The sequence below is a fragment of the Oenanthe melanoleuca genome, chromosome 2, assembly GCF_029582105.1.
Source record: "Oenanthe melanoleuca isolate GR-GAL-2019-014 chromosome 2, OMel1.0, whole genome shotgun sequence".
Classification (NCBI taxonomy): domain Eukaryota; kingdom Metazoa; phylum Chordata; class Aves; order Passeriformes; family Muscicapidae; genus Oenanthe; species Oenanthe melanoleuca.
The window spans coordinates 71735209-71759374 of NC_079335.1; positions in this window are offsets into that span (position 1 = coordinate 71735209).

Genomic DNA, 24166 nt, shown 5'->3' on the forward strand with positions numbered 1-24166 from the left:
TACAAGAATGCAGGCTAAGAGTACTGAGGATACATAAAAGGTGTATAAAAGGTACATAAAAGGTGTATAAAAGGTGTATAAAAGGTATATAAAAGAAAAGGCAAAAAATCATCTTGGCATCAATACAATGTATTAAGTAAAAAGGAATCTTATAATTCAGAGATTCATGAAGTTCTGGTGGGAATGTCAGCATATGGTTTGAATTCTGCAGCAGCATCAGGTCACATGATGGAGCAAAGTAGGAGGCCTAGACTTTTGGACATAATAACACCCATCTGAGTCTTCTCAGTAAAACAACACTCCTGCTTTATCTGTGCTGGCTTGATTATACCAGAACAGGCATGTCAAGTTCTACTATAACATCATTATTTTCTTTGCATTTTTATTTCACATAGGTACAGAGTAAAGTTATATTTACCTTATTCTTATGCTGTTACAAAACACTTTCATTTCATCTGTGTAAATTTATAAGATAGGTTTCCATATCCACTTAGTCTTTACAAACTGAGGCACATATTTATAAAGCTATCATAGATCCATCAAAAATATTTAAACTTTTACTCCTCTTAGTATTAATGACATGAATATCAATTTATCACAAATCTATATAGATTTATCAGATGACAAGTCATACTGTCTGGCACACTAAAGCAATTTGTGCAGTTTGTCCTTTGCCAAAAATGCCAGATATGTTAGATTCGACCTGATGTTAAGTATTTTGTGTAAGATTAACAACTCTGCCCCTCAGTGTTCTTAGGAAGTTTGTATTCTTTCATTTTTGGCAAAGTTAGAAACTTACCACAGGTAAGAAATGGGAACATAGCTCATTCTTTCTCTCTCTCCCCAACCTCATTTTTCTGGGTATTTTTCCCCAGTGTTCTGGCTTGTATGCAAGTGCACAATTGTGGTAGGATTCTATAGAAACATATAATTAATAAATAAAGCAACTAAAAAAGAGAGAGAGGGAAAGGTAGAAAGGTTTTGTTTAAACTGTTCAGGATGAATTATTTTGTGACATAAAAAAAAAAAAAATCAATATAATTGCCCAACCAAGCTGATAATTTTGCAGCTTGAAGAGCAAGACTTTAGACTGATTCCTAAATTCTGAGAACAAGATACTTTATTATTTCTGTAGTTTTCTGGCCTGCTCTGCACAACTACAGTGAAAACCTAATTAATCGCTATGTCACCACAAAGTTATGCCTGTTTAACTTCAGCAGTTTCATTGAGTTACTCTGATAAATCAGGACCCTGAGGAGTGTAAGCTACTGTAAAGGTCCATCTATTGGATGGAATCACACCCTCTGCAAAACAAGAACAGCTGATGACTGCAGAAAATTAACTTCAAATGTTTTGGCACTGTACTGTTGGATTCACTCTTGCTAAGATGTAAAGCAAATCAAGACCTTAAAAGAATGACTTTCCTCACTACTGCATTATTTTGTAATTGAAAAGGTATAGCAGAATCTCTGAAGAAATGAAGAGATTTCAGGATCCTTTTCTAAGGCAATCACTAGCACTGAAAAATCTTGAGAGAAAATAGCAATTAAAAAAAAATTCTTTACTGTCCCAGATGATCTTTAAAAGTCTTTCAAACTGTACCATTCTGTTATTCTGTAAGCAGAACAAAATCACTATGCACTAGCATTTTGTTTCTTGAAAGTATTTAATAAGATACAGAATAAATTAAAATAAATTAGTAATGTCACAAACATTTAAAAAGTTATGTTATTATAGACAGTAATATGAGAAACATACATGTGCTAGTGTTATGTTAGGGGATGAAATAGGGCATAGGAATCTTCAAAGCAAATTCAAGGTATTATGAGAAATATTTGTTTATAGAGTAATCACTTGAATGAGCCACAAATAGTAATGTGCTTATTTTCCTCTGAAAAATTCTGGTGGCAAGAAATTCAAACATAATCACCGAAAAGAGGAAAAGTCTTTTAGAATACTGAATTCCACAAAAACTTTAAAGTCTAAAAAATTATAGATATAAAGCAAAAATCATTGTTTCCTTGTGTCCTTATATGATACCAATCTTTTAGTGAGGCATATAACAATTTTTAACAGGCACAAGCTTCATGAAGAAATAGTTATTAAACTTCTATATTAATTTGGAACTTTTATAATACATACAAGTAAACCAAATGTTGCATTAGTTAAGTATGGTCACAAACTATAAACCAATGTCTTATTACTATTGATAGAATTTCTACAATGGACATTCTGTCTTCCTTATTATGAGGCAAAAAAACCTACCTTGATAAAATTTCCATTTAATTAGGAACACTACTTGTGTCTTTTAGTAAAATCTACAAAAAAGTTAAAATTACTTCAGAAAAATATTTGTAATGGCAACTGTGTGCTTTTCATCTCTTTCTCAGCATTTTCATTTCAGTTCCCTCTTATATCTCTCACCAAAATAGTGAAGGAGGAGTGCAGTAAAAACCACTTCTGCCAGATGATCCTATTAAAAGTCTGTGGCAAAGAACTATGGATATGTTGAATATTATAACACATAGACCTCATATCAGATCTTTAACAGAACACCATGAGAAACCAGCAGATGAGCACATGGTTCATCTAAGATATCAAGCACACAGAGAAAAATTAATCTAGACTTTTTGACTAACAACAGAATTACAAATTCAACATAAACAAGTCCTGCAAGCAATAACTTTACAGCATAAGTTAATGATATGAGAAGTATTTCAGTCAGAACCTATTGTAAAAATCTCCAATCTTGCTTTAAGTTTATTGAGCTTTGTCCTAATCTCTATCCTGTATTTTGTGAGAAAGAAGTGTGGAGAAAAAAATAAATCAACTCAGAATTTTTAATAGTTAAAGCAGTACATTCCCAATGGTGCCATCACGAACACAGCCTTTGGGAAACCAAAGGTCAGGCTGACAGCTGGTGGGAAAAGAATCGCATGGCTGGAGATTCATGACAAGAGTGTCTTCAGGGCTGCAAAACAGAAGGCTACAACATTTCTTCCTTTATCCTTCTAGTTACTGTTCAGTCTTCAGAAAAAATATCCTTGGGCTTTGCCTTGCTTTCAAGGGATTTACTGTGATATTTCATAGACCACAGGAGGATTCTTAGTCTATCATTCTGGAGGATCAGAAAATGCCAAGGTTGGTCAGGTTCCTTAACTCATCCTTCCTGAGTATAAATTCCATGTGTAGAAAGGAAGAATTTGCTTTATAATTTTTAAAAGTTTGTGACAACAAGAGATCACCAAATAACTTTGAATTATTCTTACATGAAGGTTTTAGATGGAATATCATAAGGTGCTTGCTTTGTTGGTTTTGCTAGATTAAAGGGTATAATGTCTCTGATTTAATAAACTGTCCTCTTTCTTATAATATTACACTTCCTATTAAATATCAAGAGATAACTTAACTAAAAAAACAAACAAAAAACATCCCTGACTTCAAGCAGGACAAAAAAATCCAGTTTAGGAGAGTTTTCAGGGCAATGTTTTACCTAAATACCCAGCAATGTCCAGCAACGTTCATGGGTAAGAAAATCAGTACTTGAAACCAGTGGATTAGCCACCAAGAAAAACTTTATCTGTTACTTGAATCTACATAAGTTAGACTTCCAAATTAGCATCGAGAAAATAATTTTTTTCTGATGCTAAGAAGTTTCTGACACCATTCTGAAAGGATGATCACAGTATCACAGTTTTCACATAATTATGCATTTCCTGTCATTTGTATGGAATATTTTGGTTGCAATAGTTTTTCTAATTACTTAGAACAAAAAAAAAAAAAAAAAAAATTAGACTTGCATGTTCCCCTGTTACTCTGTTATGCAGCATAATGGAGTTAACTGCAAGAGCCACTTGAATCATATAGAATGAATAAACTTGCAGCAGTAAATGTCAGTGATAGACTTACTAACAGCTTCCCTCTCTTCACAGTAATTAGGAAAACTCCCCAACCTCTGAGATGCATTGTTTGAAATTCTTAAATATTTTTACAAAGCCTTCATTACTCTACATGGTGCCCAAAGCCATGAAGTTCTCCATCTTTGTTTGGCTAATGTCTTTTCTTCATGGAGTCTCATGCAATTAGGAACTTGGAAGAAGTAAAAGAAATATTTTCAGAAGTTTTTCCTTTCTCTCCTGAGATAACTTTTTTTTCACACAGGACATCTGCATTGACATTTAAATGAAGAACAAAAAGGAAGAGGCAATTAGTTATTATTTGGCTGACCAACACTCTCAAAATCGTTGCATATCAAATAAAATATTTTGGCACTTTATATGAGAAATTTTCCTTATGAGAAAGCTGTCTTGTTAAGACTCAGAACCTTACAATATCTGGAAATGCAAATAGTGGAAATGCAAACCATGTTACAAAAAATACCCCAACAAAAACACAAACAAAACAAAACAAAACAAAAATACAAACAACAAAAGCCCACAAAAAAGCCAATACAGAGTATGTAAGTTCTATTAAAACTGAAGTTTTAACAGTACTTTCCTACTCTTATCATCAATCTCCCCTTTAACATTTCTTTGTGACTGGAACAGCAAAAATTAGAAGGAAAGAATAAGGCAACAGTTGTACCTGGTGTGAGCATTATTGTTTTTTAATAATTTATGCTTCCAATTTTTATATCAAAATAAAAGTATTGTTATTGTCACTACTAATATTGTGCAATTTACTTCTCTTTGTGAGGGCTTAGACCCCATAAAATTGAGTCTATTTTCTTCTCATTTCTTCTGGTTTGCCCCTGTTGATCTTCAGATTTCTGAGAAGTGACTGCAAATCTACTGAAATTGTGAGATGAAAACATGGAAAAAATTAGAAAGGCCTTTTCAAGCAACGTGGAGAAAGCATAACCTCTAGGCATGAAGGATGTGAAAGAGGTGGAAAAAAATCTTATCTTCATCTTATTTAACGTGAAAACTTGATTTCTTTTAAAGACCATCCATAAATAAAGTCTTGTTTTTCCAAATGAAAGTAGGTTGCAGGAGTATTTGCAGACTTAAAACTCATTGTTTTTCAAACTATGAGTCTATTTGCAAAAGACTAAATGATGATAAGTCATCTGGTTGTTATGTGCTGAAGAGGTAAACAACATCTTTGATTACTCTTTAGTATGTAATGCACCTTGACTATATAGCTCATGCTAGATGGAACTGTGTAGGCTCTTGGGTTTTGCTTTTTATCAGAAACAGAATAGTACAGTCTTTCACCTAAATTATATTCTGGACAAGACAAAGTGTGCAATAGTCAGCTACTGAAAACTACATTTCTTTTAATTTTTAAAGATGTTTTAAATTTTCCTTATCTCTGTAACCAAAAAGTTGCACTGTTATAATCCATTCAAGGTGTTAAATGTGTTTTTGTTGCTGTCATGACACCAAAACAATGTTTGGCATTAGGTGAAGTCACCAGTCTCCAGAGGCATTGCATTTATGGTAAATAGCTGCAATATATGACCAGTAGAGAAAAATTAGTTTCACGTACCGTTTACACAGTTTGCATCATGCCATGGGGTAAGAAGTTATCTTCAGCAAGGTCTGTCCTAAGCAAACCTTGATGGCAATATGTGAAAAATGAAAAGAGCAACATCAGAAAATTTTCACATCAAGACTTTTAACTTTCTGTATATCATTTTAGAAACTGACAGGACTTTGGTGTTTTTCAGTATATTTACATAAATATATGTGCAAATTTCAGCAATTTAATTTTATCAACAAGGAAAATTCAAATGCCATTAAGTTGTATAAATGAAAATCCTAATTGCTTAAAAGTGTAAAATTTTACCATAATTTTAAGATAGCTTTCAAAAAATTGTCTTTTATTGGATTTGATGCTGAGTATTTTAGTTTCTTCTTTACCCTCTTTGTTTTGCACTTCAAGTTTTTAATTTCTCCACAGGAAATTAAGAAATGCAACACTAATATTTCCACTAAGTCTGTGGGAATACCTTAAAAATTTTTCCTGTGTAGCAGATACTACTGATGCATTTGATGTAAGTTTATTCAGAGTACAGTGTAGACTGAATTTTAATGCTATGAAAAAGTACTGCAGTGCTGTAACCAGAAACTGTGAGACCACAAGTAGCAATGATAATTATGGTGGGTGTCTTTAAGTCACCACTAATTATTTTTTCTGCTTACCTGCGTAGTTTAACCTTGATGTGACAAGGCCACCATTCTCCAAGTAATGGCAGCAGAGGAGGAAGTGACAATTTTTATTACGTTTTATGCTTGAAACATTGGCCAAATGGGAGTTCATCTGTAACCTTCCCTGTCATTTCATTTAGGTGACCCATTAATGTTTGCAATATCGTTGTACAACCTGTGAGCAGAACATATTCTACACAGTGACTGCAACTAACATTATGTAGTTTAGTGAAGGTTGTACTAGCCACAGCTAGACAAGAACTTTACTATTGTCATTCAGCCACAGGTTATAAATATATGCCATTCAACCCTGTTGATTTTGCTCAGTAGATTTCCTTTGGAAACCTAAGGGCTATTTTAAGCATTGAAGATTGAGACAAGGCACGGGCTGAAGCTGACCAGAACTTTTAATACCATCTCATCCAAATTCCAGCAATCTAAAGCAATGAAAGTCTTTTAAATATATTCCTGATTTATCCTGTGGGAGACTGCTTCTTCTCCTCATATCTTAAATAGACAAATAAAGACGAGACAGGAGGTGAGTCTATGAGCCTGCATTTGGGTAACTCTCCATAAAATAGATCTTGGCTTTCCTAAAACAGGAGTCCTTGTGTGGTACTCCCAGCTTGATCTGTCCCCTTTCCTCTCCCCTTGTAACAGATAGCTCTGGTCTACAATACTTGGGGAGTAGGAGGGAAGTGTTAACTGATAATAGAGCATAATAGAGCATAAAACTGAAGATACAATTTACAAAATCTATTTTTAGTGACCAAAACTGAAAGCCTTTACTTAATCTTCACTAAAATCATTGGAATATAACAGGCAATATAGAAATAAGTCTTAAGGGTAATATAGAAAAATTCATATACTCCATTTATTTCCTTTGATATTTTAAGCAGCTTGGTGTTCCGCCAAACCAAAAGATATAAATCTTGCTTTGCATTCCCCTGAAAATGGAAGTCATCTAAAGTCAATTCTCTTCAATGAAATTTTTTATTGTAATGGGTACAAGATTATTTTTTTCCATTTTGTTCCTATGGAATATTTCAAGAGCCTTACCTTCATCATTCTGCTCATGCATCTAAAATAGTAATTCTGTGCAATTGCTATTAGGGCTTCTGATCAGTCAAACCTGTTTCATTTCTTTCTAGATGGAAAAGTTTGTTTCAGAGGAGAAAAAAAAAAAAAAAGACAACAGAATCTAAAAAGTCACACACACAAAAGAGAACATACTCCAAAACCAAAAAAAACTGCCACTAAAGAAATTCCTGCTTTTTTTCCAAATGTTTTGATAGCCTTAAATATCATGCAGGTTTTTGGCTGTTTTGAGAAACTGAATTAATGCCAATACTTCCAACTACATCTAGTTAGTTAATTTGCTGAACAACAGGTAGAAACAGAGTATATGTATATATGTATATGTATATATATGTATATATGTATATATGTATATATGTATAGTATATTAGTATATTCATGCTACCCTTAATTATCATGAAAGCCACAGCAACAACAAGCCGGCTGTGGAAAGAAAGCTAAAACAGATGGTTCAATAATTTCAAGCTACTGTTTCTGTTTGTTTATATTCCAACAGTAGTAATAAATTTTAATAACATCTCTTAAGACCTAGTTCAGTCTAATCATTGTAACATTTACTATATAATTGTTATTAAGAGCAGTATTACAAGTGTGGACAAGCTCAAGATGCTTCTAAGTCTTAGTCATGTTTGATAGACTCAAGCTCTGCCCTTTTTATAAGGAAGCTACAAAAATCCCTATGGCAGTAGACTTCTGCATTACAATATGGTAATTTCAGTTTCTTTCCCTCTCAAGAGTATCCCTGAAATTTTGCTACATTTCTAATCCTTCCCTTAGTTTTGTGTGTTACACTGATAGCTGGCGTGACTACTTAAATATATTTTATATTAATTTTGATAAGAAAATACATATTATGTATTACAGGATGTGTAATCCCTGTTTTTAGGCAATTAAAGCAAATATGGAAGAAACTGGGGGCAGCAGCAGCTTAAAAATTATTGTTATGCTGAAAGACATTGACCTGTTCAACACGATAAATATTCATTCAGGAAGAGGTAGGAAATATGACTGCTGCATACCTTTGCCTTCATTTTAACTTGTGTTTACAGCCTTATGGAGTTTGCAAACTACACACTGTGAAGCATTAGAACATAATAAATAATTATTGCTTAACACAAAGAACTTACTGGGTCACAGCTGGTTATTTAAAAACATTTCTATAGGTGAAGTAGGAAGAGCTGTGATATGAAGTGATCATTGAGAGGCGTTGAGAGTTTGGTGTAAATTCTGTTGGTACTTAAGGAAGAGAGTCAAAGGTGAACAATTGAATGAGAAATTACAATCTTTTATTCTGTCTAGTGCAGAATTTCAAGGTTTAAGGGCTTTCCAAACGTGATTGACTGCTAACTGAATTCAGAAGCTTTATTACAGTTCTGATTTGTATAAACTTGACAGTTGTCATCCAAGCTCTAAATTCATATTCTTCCTTTAAATTCTCAATAATGGCAGAGAAAATAAGCAGTCTGTTGTTTTCACCCTCTCAAATTCTTCTGAACTAGTCTTTTAAAAGTTTGTTAATAAACTGCAGCTGGCTATACTTGAAGATATTCTCTCTGCTCTGCTCCCCCTTTGATCACTGGAGTGTTTTCAAACACTGAAAATTATTTATGGTTTATCTATTACTTCCTTGAGCTTTCAGGGTTTTGTGCTCCAGTGATTTTCCTGCTACCTCAGCTTTACTTCAGTAGCTCTTGTCATATCCTTCCAGCAAGACCCCAGAATTTTATTATGTTTACTTCTTTCTGCCTCATTTGTGCAGAGGCTTCTGTGCTGCCATGCCTTCAATGACTAAGGTCAGTTTCCAGTGTAACCCTCACCCTTTTCTTGCTGTGAAAAGGAATTTTTCAAATTATGCTTATAGGCAAGTTAGTATTAGTTGTTCTTCCTCAATGTGCTCAGCATCCATCATTTTGTATTTATTCCTACTGACAATATTTTTGTACCTCATATAGACTTTTCAGCACTGATTACTTCATTCAGGATGTTTGTGGAACACTCATGCCACTTGTTATGAACTGCTGTGTATACATACCTCTCAAACATTTGGTTACCTTCCAAGTATCCTAGAAACATTGTGCTACACGTGGTTGCATTTGTTTCTTTAGTGATTTCCTGAATTAATTATATATTTTGAAGAACATACATGTGTATAGCAGTCACATATATACATCATGCATTTGTAAGCAAAACAAGTTATCTTTCACATCCAAATCTTTTCACTTTTTTGTTTGCCATATATTTCTGCTCTCTGATTATGTACTACTTTTCCTTCTAAGGAAAAAACAACATATATATCAGCCACAATTTTAAAAAAATACCTGAATAGATAGGTAAGATTAGGTTGAACATGAAATCTTTTCAGTGCAATAAATTTCACTTCTCCTGACATCTGCCTTACTTATCCTTATAGTCAAGTTGCATGTCATAATTTAAAACTGAAAAGAAACGAAAAAAGGAAAAAAAAATAAAGAAGACACCAAAACAAACAGACAAAAACAAACACAAAACCCCCCCAAGCCAACCAAAAAAATAAACAGAAAAAAGAAAAAAGAAATAAAAAATGACTCAACCCTAAAAACTCCAACAATCCAAGATCACAGTTTAAAAATACAAATATCTCCTCACATCATACTCTATGCCTGAGGAAGACATTCTTCCTGTCACTGTGGTTCTAGCCTCCCACTGTTGAATTAAACTGGATTATTGCCATTGATTCATCTGGAATAGGTACTGAGTCACTTTAAGGCAATGGGCTAGATAAAAGAGCTGTGCAGTCTGTCAGATGCATTCTCTTTAAAGAAGATAAACAGCTGCACACATTTTAGTTATAGCTATTATTAGAAGCTGATGTTGAGGTGATAATGTAATTAGTAGTGTTGTGAAATATTAAACCTAACATGCTGCATATTGATGTTTCTTCCCAGGAAATCCTTGATGCTTACTGTTTCTGTCAGACAAGGTAATGTGCCTGAATATTTCATCTGACAGAAACAACAACTCTGTATAAGCAGCACTGGAAAACAACCAAACAGTGAAAAGGGGAAGCTAGATATTTTAAGTGGTGCTCAAAAAGTAAATTCATTCTATTCAGGAGCTGTAAGACTCTGTGAAGACAGTCTATACTCACTTGAGACAAAAATTGCAGATATTGACAGACAGATAATATACTGAAAGGGTTCACACTTGTTTCCAAAAACTGCTAAGCTTCAAACTTCTCTGTGGGAAACAAAGAAGCTATTTAATGATGCTGCTGAAAAATAAATGTACAAAATGCAAACTGCATTTTTTGCTGTGACTTATAATAATTAGATTATTAATATCTTTTTCAGTGCCATGTTTATGCACTATGTTGTGTTAATCTCCTTGCTGTGGGAAAAATCAAATGTGGTTTTAACCTTAACTTTCCTCTGGATAAACTGTGTGCTGTCACAATCAGTACAACTGCTGAAGTCCAGCAGTATCCAGCATACTGGAAGACTTTGGTGTGCTGCAGAATCATATTTGCCTACAAGAAATGAAACCCTTGCCTCAGTGCAGCAAACATTACTTTTCAGTTTGGTGTTTGTGCATACACCAACTGGACAAATACATTCCAGCCAACTTTCCACTGACTGTGGAGGTCAAGACTAAAGAATATGCTAAAGAATATGGCCACAAATTGCATAACAGTAAAATAATGGGGAGATTGCATTACACTTATTCCCTTACACTGCACATCAAATTGTGAAGACTAATCCACTGAGCACCTACAAGCAGCCTGTCTGCAATGAAATTTCAGCTTTTGCAGGAATTTCAACATTTGCATTTAGTAGAGTTCTTTCTTCAAGAACTCCATACCACTCACTAATAATACAAGAAAGCACGATTACAGAATGGAAAATATTTTTTTATCTTACTGCCCCAGAAGGGCAGGGAGAGGAAATGGAATTCCCGAGTAGCTGGAACAACAGACCTAGTTGTAGTGTCTTAAAATTGTTCAAGCAAGGTTCTGACACCTAAAACAAGCAAAAGCACTCTTTGAGAAAGAGAATTTCAATATATAATAACATTCAGAAAGTTATGTGAAACTAAAAATGCTAATACATTTGTTAAAATGAAAGAGTTATGAAATAGTATCTAGTAAGAATAAAGATTATAACACCTCAACAGAAATATAATGCTATTATAAAACACAAGTTTAATAGAGTCTACATATGCAAGAAGAATAATTTGATTAATTTCTTATTTATATTCAATTAATTACTCAATTTGACGACTAAATAACTTTGACAGAACCCATTATAAGATATCAGAGAGGACCACAACCACAGAAGAGATTTCAGCACCAGATAAAATAAGGAAAACCTATACACTCTGTCAAGCTGGAAAAGAAAAAAATAAATTAGTCCATGTCTAGAGAGCAGGCAATCTCTTCTTTTCCTGCATGTACCATGTATCATCAGAGGAGGAATGTCCACAGTTATCTAAATCCTTCCTTTACAAATTCAATTTAGTCAGATATTTGGAACTGAGCTATGCTAAAATGTTATGTGGAGATCAGAGCAGCATAAATGCAAATATGCAGTTGAACACTTTATGTGGGAGAAATGCTACAGACTAGATAAACAAATAAATAGTTGCCATTTTCTATATTCATTAACTTTTGTGTATTTTTTAAATAAATATGTGTGATACACCTAGACAAATCTTACCAAAACTTTTCTGTTGCTGCATATCTTATCTCCTTTGATACCTTTGGTGACTTGGCTGGAAAGATGCCAGGTTGTGTGGGGTTCATTTGCAATTAACCTTATGCTTCAGTGTCAGTACATTAGAAAGTACTGATCCACAAAGATTAACACCCAGAGAAAAGGGTGTCTATGGCTATAAAAAATGATATGCTTGGTCAGAGATTTAGCATATGTAAACTTCCTACACATTCAGAAGGATGTTAGATATCCATTTTACCAGCTAACCTTTGATATGGAAACAAAGCGACTGCATAACCCACAGTTTGATAGTTTCTGCAAATTTATTTTTCTTGTGTCTTTTTTATCAGTCTGTTTTCTCATGCCTTTCATACTGATATCTAAAGGTCATCAGCTTGTTTCATATTATCAGGAAATGTTTATCAAATGAAATTTCTATAGCTTTAACACCAATATGAACCCAATGTACTATGTATGATTTTATTGCAGGACTATTCCATTTTTTGGCAATTTCTGTATTGTCCCAAGGAACCACAGTGAGAGCCACATAAACATCTAAACAGAGGTATCTGCCAGTGACCTTGTTTCCCACCCATGACTGCAATTAACAGCAGCACTAAGTGAGGATGAGACACATTAATTCCTGTGCCCAAGAGGATGCTCTTCACAGCACATCAACACACTGTCTTGTGAACCATATGACTCATTGCTCTGTGACAACTGGTATTCTCAAACCCTGACAGATGCTCACTAACCTAACTTGAGAACTGAAACTACATTTTCTTATTGGAAATAGTGAAAATTATGCAGAATTATCATTATTTTCCAGCTGACAAAGTCAAAAGACCTTTCTGTGGTTCTTCTTTATTAGTGGTTCTACTAAAGGAAGTCTGAATTGGCTTTAAGAGAGGAACTTAATAGTCCAGATATGTTTAATAATTTAATAATCCAGCTGAATCTGATACATGATTGAAGTAGTATAAACATGTGTTACTCTAGGCTACCCTAGAGTAATTTTTAATCAGGTCAAGAATATCTTAAAACTTTGACTCAGTAGTAGTACAGTTCCAAAGTCCCTGCTAGTGCATGATTTTTTATTGTTGACAGGCACACTGAGTGAGTGTTGGAAAGTGCTATAAGGTTTCCACAGCACCCCCTGATAACAGAAAGACATGTATTTGAAATCATCCCTTCTGACAATTAAATGGCCAAGACAGAAACAGTAGTCTCCAAACCATTAATATATATTAATGAGAGTGTTTATTTGAAAGGAGAATAAGAATTTAAGAACGATGATGACTGATCAGCCAAAGCTGTTTTTTTTTTTTTATAATTAGTGATTGATATATTCCTCTTCCTTGAATCTGTTGATTTTAGTATCTCAAATATCCAGTAGACACAATTCTGCTCTTTAAGTGTCCCATTTTCAGAAAAGCCACTTCTAACTTCAAACCTGCTATTCTAATTTGGTGCTCTCTGTTTATTGGATCAGAAAACATACTGGATAGTCCTACAGAGAAATTACTTTACTTTTTGTAGATCCTTTAAAATCCCTGTATCATAAGTAGCATGATTTCTAAAGTCTGTGTACAGTGAAATACTTTGTCTTAAGGATATGAAAGAATTTTTTGTCTCTTTTTATTTTTTTTTTCTTTAATGTCAGAGGATACAGTTAGATTGGTCAAAGAAGCATTCAACTTTAAAATTTGAATTTTACACTGGACATTGCCCCACATAATACAATACTTTTTGTAGTCTCCCATGACAGAAATGCCTGCATTTGCTCTTACAGGTTACAGCCAGAGAATTAAATATTGTCCATTTTTAATGAACACACATCTCATTTATAAGAAATAAACTTTTTTTTTTTTTTTTTTTAGTGTGAAATGGTGATCATTTCTAGCAGGCAGAGTTTAACAGCAAATAAAATTTAGGGCACATTGACAGAAGTTTCAATGTAGGTTCCAATTTTTCCTTCCTTTTGAAACCAAACCAAGCCTTAGTTCAAATATTTTGATATAAATATTGAAGTGTAGCTGCAAGTCTAAGTGCAACAAATTTGGTGATTCCAAGAAATGAGTAGGGCAATATCTTGCCTGTAAAACAACTCAACACTTTGAGGTGACAAAGGATGCAAGTGGAAACCTAATTCAGCAGTAGGAACACAGCAGGATCCTCATCAGGTGATTTATTGATTGCTATTGCCTATTGCACTAAAATATGTCCATAAGAACTTTTGGATATTGTAACCCCATATTTTTGTTTTACCTGATTGTAACATTATCACCATTTGAGTTTCCTCAAAAACATTTAATATCTTAAAATAACAAGTTGCATCTCTGGACACCAAAAATCTGTTGTGGGTGACAAGGACCCTCTGTTCTGTCCAATGGGATATTCATTTTGAGACGGAAGCAATATTTTTTAGTAGTGGAGAAAATGGACAGCCTCAGTGGATACTGCATTTGTTGAAAAAGGGAAAGCATTTGATGACATTAGATACAAGTCTGCAAAAGAGCAGCAGGAATTAGATGAGATTGTCCAGACTTTTCAGTCATCTGTTGGAATGCTGTGTTCTAGAAATGTATTTAATTAACTGAAGGTTTCTAAATAAAACAATAAAAAACTCCTGGAAATTAGTGATACAAAAGGACAACAAACATATAATAAACTTCAGTTTTTGGCTGCTAATCATATTTTGATTCCCCTCAGAAACAAGACAGAAGACAGAACAACTGTATTGTTTCAAAAAGCTAATATTCCTCATGTTTGATATACTGCTTTCTTTCTGTGTCTTTCAGCATAATCCAAAATATTTATTACCAACAAGTAAAATTTTCTTTTCTTGTGACAGTAGTTTACAGTTCCTCTTTGCCTTTTTTCAGATGTCCTAGAATGAAAAAAATCCTGAAGTTCTGAGGGAGCAGTATCGCATCTGCATTAACTCTCTGGTATCTTTTTTGCTGTTTTAACTGTGATGTGGTGGGAGATAAGGCATAATTGGAGAAACCAACAAAATCTTTTATAGCCTACAGATAATTTATCCATATCACTTCCTTTGACTCCTCTGCCATTTGCATGAAACTCACAATTTCACTCTTTCCAATTATTTCCAACTTTCAGATAAGAAGGTCTTTTTAAGAGCCAGTTGTGTGGGCATGTAAAAAATGTAAACAGAAATTCCCATGTTCTTGTTTTTGACTGACTCATCTGGCCACTTTAGTTCTGCATACCTAGATTCTCACCAGTAAGGCTAGTCTATAATTAATGAAAATTCACTGTGCATATTAATAATTAAGTCATATTATCAAGTCCTTTTTAATTGAAATTCCAACATGTGGAGTGATGACAACTTAATGGCAGATGGAATTCAATGAACCACAGAAAAGAAAAATTCAAACAGAGCTGACTCTGAGTGAGGTGCTGTCAGACAGAAAAATAAATGTGTGATTCCTTCCTTACATTTGATTAGAGGAAAATTAAAGCACATGAAAGACATCTTCAGAATATGTTGTGCTCTTAATTAATGTGTTGTGGAGATGGTCAGTGTGCAGAAGAAGTGGGTATCCTAACCTGCTTGAAAGAGTGGCATTTAAGTTGCACTGGAACAAACCTACTGGGCTTGTATGCAGATTCCAGATGTTCACTCAGCAGAAAGCCAGGTGAGTTCAGCCCCTTAGAAAGGTACTATGGGCTGGTATCAGACAACTGCTGGGAAAGTGGCTAGATGGACTAAAAGTATTAACTCCTCAACAAACAAAGCTCAAAACAGGGAAGCTCCATGGTTAAATTTCATGGGAAGCTGTTAAGACAAAACTTATTGGCTTGAGTGGTATCTTATCACTTCTTAGTATCAACCAAATCAATATCTAGAAACAATGATTGAATTTGTAGATCCAAACAGTTTCTTTCAATTTTAATTCATGCCTAAAGCAAATACTCTTTCTATTTTTAGTCCTGAATACTTTTTTTGTAGTGTGAGCAAATGAAAGTAGTGTCTAGCAAGGGTCATAAAAAAACTGTGAAATCTGTTCCTTGAAAGCAGTAGTAGATTTAACACACTATACTACATTCCAAGTACTGCCCTTGGTAATATAGAAACCTGTTGGTTTTTGCAGAAATTGTACATAGAAAATAGAAACCCACTTCAGTTAGCTGTGCCCTTCGGGGCTGTCTTGAGCTGACTTTAGGACAGAGAGCAGGGTTATCTCTTTCATCTCATAGACAGCTCTAATGCTGCTTCCAGCAATGAAACATTTCAACCTTCAGGAGAGAAATCTTTCACTAAAGGAGTGCTGTTAAATGCTCTTGATAATATTGTGAGCGGGATTGTTACTGGGTGCCCCATGTGACATTGGAACTCTGGCATTGAAGAATAACTTGGTGTGAACTAAATTACTTTCTCTCCTATCCAGGATATCAGAAGGATCTGTAGTAGTTGTCTTTGGGCAAAAGGGTAAAAAAGAAAAAGGTCACTTGATCCTAATAATGACTACTAATTCTCATTAATGAGTAGGATATCCTTTGTGAATTGTAAAAGGAATAATTAAATAAAAGAAAAATGTATTGATAAAAAGCGATTAGAATAAATCCCGAAGAAGACCAACTCATGAGAATATGGAAGTTGGTTTAAGGTTGAGTTGGTAGAGCAATCACATGCACCTTTTAAATTACTTCATTTTTTTCCCCCAGGTTCTAGATTTGTAAATGGCCATGGTATAGTTAATGAGGTCATGCTATCTTTTTTTTTATTTTTTGTTTTTTTTAATTTTTATTTGAAATGTCCGTATCTGTAGCAGTTTTTGAAATGTTTTGAGAAACCAATAATGCTTTTTTTTTTGCTTTTTAAATAGCTGATACAGGAAGAATTAAACAATTTCCAGAAAGCTATTCTAAAAATTTAAATAGTAGGTAAATAGAACAAATAGTTTTTAACCACATCCCAAGCTACCGGGGTTTGTGCCCACAGCTGCCCACATATATTTATACATATTTGCTGCAATATTTTGTCCTTATAGTTCACATTTCTCTAAAATTTCTTTAATTTTTTTTTTTGATCCTGCTAATTATATATTTCCTAACAACCACCCATAAATATGAAATTACATAAAATACCACCTAAACACCTAAATACTAGAACATTAAAAAAACACAAATTATCTGATAACTAGTGAGAAATAGCCAGCTCTACAGGAATAGGTAGAACTGTAGTGTAAATAACTTTGCCAAACACATTTGTAAACACCTGAAGCACTTCTTTTTTCTTTTTCTCTAGTTGAATTGGACCATGGTTGTGATGTAGCTCTTGCAGCCAACCAGCCCCACCCAGCCACTCACTCATTGGAAGGGCAAGAGTGAGAAAACTCATAGGTTCCAATACAGAAAGTGTAATAGGTGAAGCTAAATCTGCACATACAATCAAAGCAAAATGGGGAATTCATTGCCCATTTTCCATGGGCAGGACAGTGTTCAGCCATCCCCAGGAAAACAGGGCTGCATCATTTGTAATGGTGATGGAATAAAATGCTGGAAGACAAACACCAGCACTCCTCTTTCTGCTTAATCTTTCTTTCCCAAACTTCTGCTGCTGAGCATGATGCACATGGTATTGGATATTCCTTTGCTCATTTGTGATCAGCTGTCGTGGCTGTGCCTCCTCTCATGTCTCCACTTGCCAAGCCCCAGCCTACTTGTCTGGAGGAGCAGAGTGAAAAACAGAGAAGACCTCAATGTTATAAAAGATAGTAAAACAAAGTATAAGAAATAGCAAACATAAAAAGTATAAAAAAAATAGAAAAAAATTATATGGATAAAAAATGCTGCTAAAAAATCCCATATATTCCTAGCCTCACCCTTTTGAAATCCTAGGTTTCAGTTCCAATCTCTTCTCTTGCTATTATTACTCTAATATGAGATCAATAATATTCCAACCATTTTGAAAATAAACCCTTGCAAATGCCTTATTTAATAATGTTGAAAAATTACAAGATTAAAAAAAAAAAAATCTCATTTAAAACCAAAATAAGTATATTTTGAAATTGCTCTAAATTGGGAAATAGTTTGCATTACACTTCTGCATTACACTTCAATACCTAATCGTATTAGGCATTTTTTTGAGCAGCCAGAAATTTCATCTTATCAGTTAGGCATATCTCAGTGGAAGGCAGTTCACAAAATTGTGGGTGTTGGCTGTGATGGTGTACTCTTGGTAAGCACCCATGTCCACCATAGCAACTTGCATTTTACATCAGTAAGGGCAGACTTAAGAGATAAACATAAGATAACAGGAACTTATTTGTCAGGAAAAGCTAACATAATATCTTTAAGTGATTCCAGTCTAGTAAATCAATTCTGAAAGATCATGCTGATGACTGCACCATCACAGTCTACAATATACAAAATAAGAGAATCACAAGGTTAGTTCCAGATCAAATTTGGGTGGATACCTACTTTATTTAATGGTTATGAGAAACTAAATCTATTAAAATGTTAAAAGCTGTATTTTTTAAGTGCTGCTCATCCATTTCAAGGAAGCTTTGAAACTACTGTAAATGACAAAGAAAGTTGGAAATAAAAGGTTTTGCGGTTTTAGGTTTTGCAAATAAACAAATCTTATTTCATTTTCTTTTAAAGGTAGTTAATTTAGGAGCTCTGCAGTGGTAGAATTCATTGGTAACTCTTAGGTATATATAATTTGAAAACTTTTAGTAGATTTTTTAAAATTTGCACAGTTTTTTTCTAGCACAAATATTTCAGATAAGGCAGATTTCAAGTCACATTCATCTGGCTTGGCAAACTCAAAGTATTTAATACTTGTTTTCTTTAGGTTATCTTAATTAATTATGCCCATGGAGAAGAAAGAAGCTTCTGAAAAATAGTTAATGAAAAGCTGCAGATTCTAAATCTTAGCAGAGTTCTGTAGTAGCTGTATTAAAGAAAACAATATTAATCAGCTCAGGGTAGATTTATGTGCTATTTATTTGTAAGTCAGCAAATATCCATAACAAGCTGCTAGATATTTTTAAATGAGATTTCAAAATTTAATCACATTTCAAATTTGATAATGCTGCCATTTAGCCTATCACAATGATAGATTAAAATCCTCTTACTGCTGCTTACATTGTAATAATTTTAAAATAAAAAAAACCAAAACAAAACTGTCCCCCACAAACAAAAAAGCCCCAAAACTAAAACTTCTTATAACCTCAGCCAAACATGGGGAATTTTTAACAATCCTGAACAATAGAATACTTTTGCATGGAAACTGGAAATATGGCCACAATTTAGTCTTTCCAGAAGCCAAGAACACATCATTTTCTTGCCCTAAAGAGAAACACCATTAATAGTAACAGAAGCCCAACGTCAACATATGTTAAATTTTCATTAGTTGAATGCAGTTGTGAATAGTCACATCAATGTGATGCTGTAAACATAGAGTTTTGAAAGGATTCTCAAGGCTGGCATAACCATTGCTTGTTGAATAAAGTATCATTTTGATCAAAATTCACAGTCAAAACAGAGTTCCTCTGTGTTTCATTTGATGTAAAATTTGAAGTTAATTTGTATTGTTGGTTGCCTATGAGTCAGGTCAGACACCACTGGAAACGATTAACAATGGATTTTGTATTGACATACATTCCATTACACTCTGCTAAATAAAAAATACGGAGAATAATTCTGATTGCAGCACTTCAAAAAACTTCTTACACTTCCCTTGTGCCATATAATATTGAACCTTGGTTAATAAAGTCCCCAAATAAGTTGCTGTCTGAGTGTTTGGAGCATTTGTTAATCTTCTAAGCACTGCTAATCTACTTCATTGGCACAGAGCACTCCTAAGCACTGAGAAGCCTCAAGGAAGCTGTAACTGAAATCTCAAGCTGAAGACATCTGCTCTTCACAAATATTCCCACTCTTCATGATGTTCTTCTGCATACAATTATTCAAACATAGAATTTGATGAGTCCTTAGCATGGACTAGTATGAACCATCAAATACCAATAAAATCATAAGCAGAATTATAATTCTTTCTGACAGCTTATGGCAGAAAGTCTTGAGATAAGGTGAATATTTACACCCTTAGTTTCCACAAATTTATAACAGAAAGAGCACTGCTTGTATGGATGCAGAATGAACGAAATACATGTGTTCAAGCATGAGAAGAAAAAGCACAAAAAAGTTTTAAAAGGTAGCTTGCACTGGGAAGGAAAGGGCACCCTTCCCCAGGCACTGTTCTCTTGGGAAGAACTGAGGAAGACGTTGCATATGACAAGATGAAAAGGCTGCATTCTGAAAAGGTCACAGCACAGATGACTTCCTAGCTGATGACCACTACCCTCACACAAGGAAGAAGGAAACAAGGTTGCTGCATGTAGCACACACCATCCTGTTTTTCTCCTTTCTCAAAAGAAAAGGCTTTGTACCCACAAGTGATTAAAATCATACAATAGGGATCAACACATTCAAAGATTTATGGAAGCATAAATCAGCAAGATTCTGAGATGTGGCATCTTGTGACTCCTAAGGGATGCAAGAGAATTGTCCAGAAATCTTTTTGTCACCTCCTGTTCAGAAATAATGCTTTTCATATTGCATACAAGTATGTGAGCAAGGGAGTGCAAATGTGTAAAATGCCTTGCTTGAGGAATTTGTAAATAAATATCCTGAGTTTTACTGAATTTTACATCTCTAATTTCTCTGCCATGCTTTTGCAGTGCAGAGCCACATTATCAAAATAACCAGGTCATATATTTAAAGATGCTGTTGCTCCAAGTGATTATAGTGTATTTCTTATGTTTAGTCTCACAATAAAGGAATGAAGATGTTGTTACAAGTCTATGTAAAAAATCACCTTACTTAAAATAAATAATACAAAGGCTCCCAGTAATTTTCTTTCCTTAGCTTCAAACACTGAATTATTTATGTTTATTGTAAATATCCTTTGGTTATATGGATCTTTTAAAGATACCAAGCAAATATTTCACATTTGGTCTATTTTCTTTAGTTAAAAAATCACCACTTAACTCTGTGAAACTATATTTTCCAGAGATCCATTTACTTCACTCTAGCTTTGGTGCAGCTGTACTCACTTCAGCACACAAATTCACAAATATGAACAAGAAAACAGCACAATGAATGAAGCAAATTCTCACCAGTGTAATTTCCCTGAAAAGTAGTAATCAAAGTTAACCTTCTCAGTAGGATATGACAGAAGTTCAATGATAATAGAAATACTGTTGCTTTAGGAAGTTCTCAGGGTTTGCAGACCCAGTATTCATCATAGCTCTTCAAGAAAGGTAAATAGTACAATTTAGACATCAGCATTTCAAAAACATCCCTAGGCAAAGCAAAAGAGGTCAACAGTTCAATTTCCTTTAATGTTTCTTTAATGAAGAGCTGAGAAATATTTCATGCTACAGAGAACAAATCCTTTTAATAACTTAATATACTAAAGTTATATAAAGAAGAAGGTAACAGTCCATCAAACTATAATATATTAAGTGTTTATGGAGTATACCACCACATAAAGCAAAGCCAGTAAAACCTAGGAGTCAGTTTTGTGTGTGAGCACTGTCTCACACACACACTGCTTGCTACACAGGAGAGTGATCAGCCTATGACCCAGACCAAGATCCATTACCAATCAGATTACTGATTACTTATATTCCTGTGTAATTTTTTATGTTACTTAAATATAGCTTGGCAAGAAACATATGTTATCTTTTAGATACTGAAAAAAATCTGAATCTGATTTTTCAAATTCTGAAAATTTCCAAAATACAAAACAGTTGTTTGCATTACCTATAAGATATTCAGAAAGGAAAAAAAATATTGGAATTAAACTAGGACTACTCTGTGAATGAGTTCATAGCTATTGACTCATTTACTGGTGTTTAAATTATTGAATGTTTTGTCTTTCAGGCTACAAATCTTGAAAGAGGTTAGATTTACAATAGATCTGTTTCATTAAATCTATTAGCAGGAAATTGGTTTTTTGCCTAAAAAAAGAAGCCTTGCTGCTACAGCTCAATATATCATCACCTTCAGCAAGGACAGAAGCTGAGTTCAAAAAGGCAGGACAGAAAGAGGTGGAGAACTGATCTGAAAAAGCAGCTGAAACTACATAGGGACAAATGTAAGGTTCTGCATTTAGTTAGAAACCACAAACTTCAGAGTCACTCAGGACAAAAAAAAAATTTGAAATATTAAAGGAGGTACAAAAATCAGTCCCCTGCTTAGAACCTAATGAAATATGATCTGGAAAAAATACTTTTAATTTTGAAAAAATCTTTTTTAAAATAGATTTTAAAAATAAGAGAAAATTATCCTCAAATTATCCACTGACAAAAAAAGTAAATAGTGACCATTCTGTAACAGTTTAAAAATAAAAATAAAAACAGAACTAGACAATAGGATAGATTTTTTGGTGAAGCTGCAGAACTTTGGTTGCAAACTGGTTTTATCACTTAAAGCAATGCAATTCCTGCTTTGGGAACAATTTACATCCTTCTCCTTTGCTTGGCTATTCTCAGAATGAAAAAGGTTTTCCTTCTATCCAGTGTGAAACTCTTCTCTTGTTTCAACTCCCATTTCTTGTCACTTACACTCCCACTAGATTATCATTTGTAGGTTTTGCAGGCTTCCATTAAATTTCCCTGAATTCTGCTCCAGATCTGGTTCCTCAGCCTCTCCTCAAAGGTTGTGTGCTGCAACAACCATGATCTCTGCTGTGTGCCCTCCCTGCAATACGACTGGAGGTGGAAGAAGTGAGGCCACAGTCCTAGATGTGGTATCTCAAATGTCAGGCAGATGGGCTTAATCTCTTCTCTTGATGCTCTGGCTCTGTTCCTGGGAATATTGCCTGGGATATTGCTTGACACCTCTGCAGTAAGAGCTTTTTCAAAGGCCTGGAAAGCATATAATCCATTCTTATATCTAAATATTTGCAATGTCTATGTATCCACGTCTAATTATTTGCAATGTCTATGTATCCACGTCTAAATATTTGCAATGTCTATGTATCCACATATACTAACACTGAAAAAACTAACACTAATAAACTAACACTGAATTTAAAACTCCTAGTACTTTTCCTTACATTCTAGAATATTAAAATCAGAGTTACATATAATTAATATTTAAGTAAGTATATTAAGGCCAGAGGCATATGTACAGATATACACTGAATATCAGGACACAGACTTCTCAGTGAGAAGTTACTGGTTTTGTTGAAAGTAGAAGCATGAGACTGTCTATCAAGTCACTCACTGAGGTTTCTATGAGGTAAATAAAAAGCAGACCGAGTTGCATCACAGTGGAGAAGTCATGCTGCTACAGGGAAGTGTTTTCTCTGTAGGAGGGCCCTTTTGATGCCTGGAGTGTGGAGCTGGAACCTCTTTACCACTATGAAACCCTTTATGCTACATGTACTTGTTATAGGATGGCTACCTAGGTATAGGTACAATAGGTACAAATAGTGTCTGCCAGATGGTGACTGGAAAATAGAAATCACTGGGTACTTGCTTTGCAAATGGGAGATGCTGGTGCATAGAAATGGGTTGGAAGAGGTGGAACCAAAAGGAAGCAAAAGGCAGTAAGCAATATGAGAGAAATTTAATCAGTGTTACTGAGCTACCTTTGCAGCCAACACGAAAATTGAGATGAAAAGCAGAAGCTGGAACTAAAAAAATTAGACTGAAGATGAAAAACAATTAAGGTTGCTTGTATCACTTATAATTTGTGGTGGATTGGAGCAGCTCCATCTTGCAGGGAGAGGCTCCAAAATGAAGAAGGAAGGAAGGAAGGAAGGAAGGAAGGAAGGAAGGAAGGAAGGAAGGAAGGAAGGAAGGAAGGAAGGAAGGAAGGAAGGAAGGAAGGAAGGAAGGAAGGAAGGAAGGAAGGAAGGAAGGAAGGAAGGAAGGAAGGAAACATCAATCCTGTCATCAGGATGTGTAAGAAGGAGGGTGTGGTGAATTATACCATTGTCAGCCCTCACCTTGATCTTTGGGAATGTGATAGATCAAATCTTTCTGGAGACTCTTTCCAAATGAAGGACAAGAACATCATCAGGAATCAGAAATGTGGATTTACTAGAAAGAAATTTTTCTTAATCCACCTGATGTGACTGACATGGCTGTTGAGGGGAGGGTGGTAGTTGTTCTAAATTAGAGTAAGGCTTTCAACACTGTCTCCTGCTTCATCATCTGAGACAGATGAATGAACAAGAAT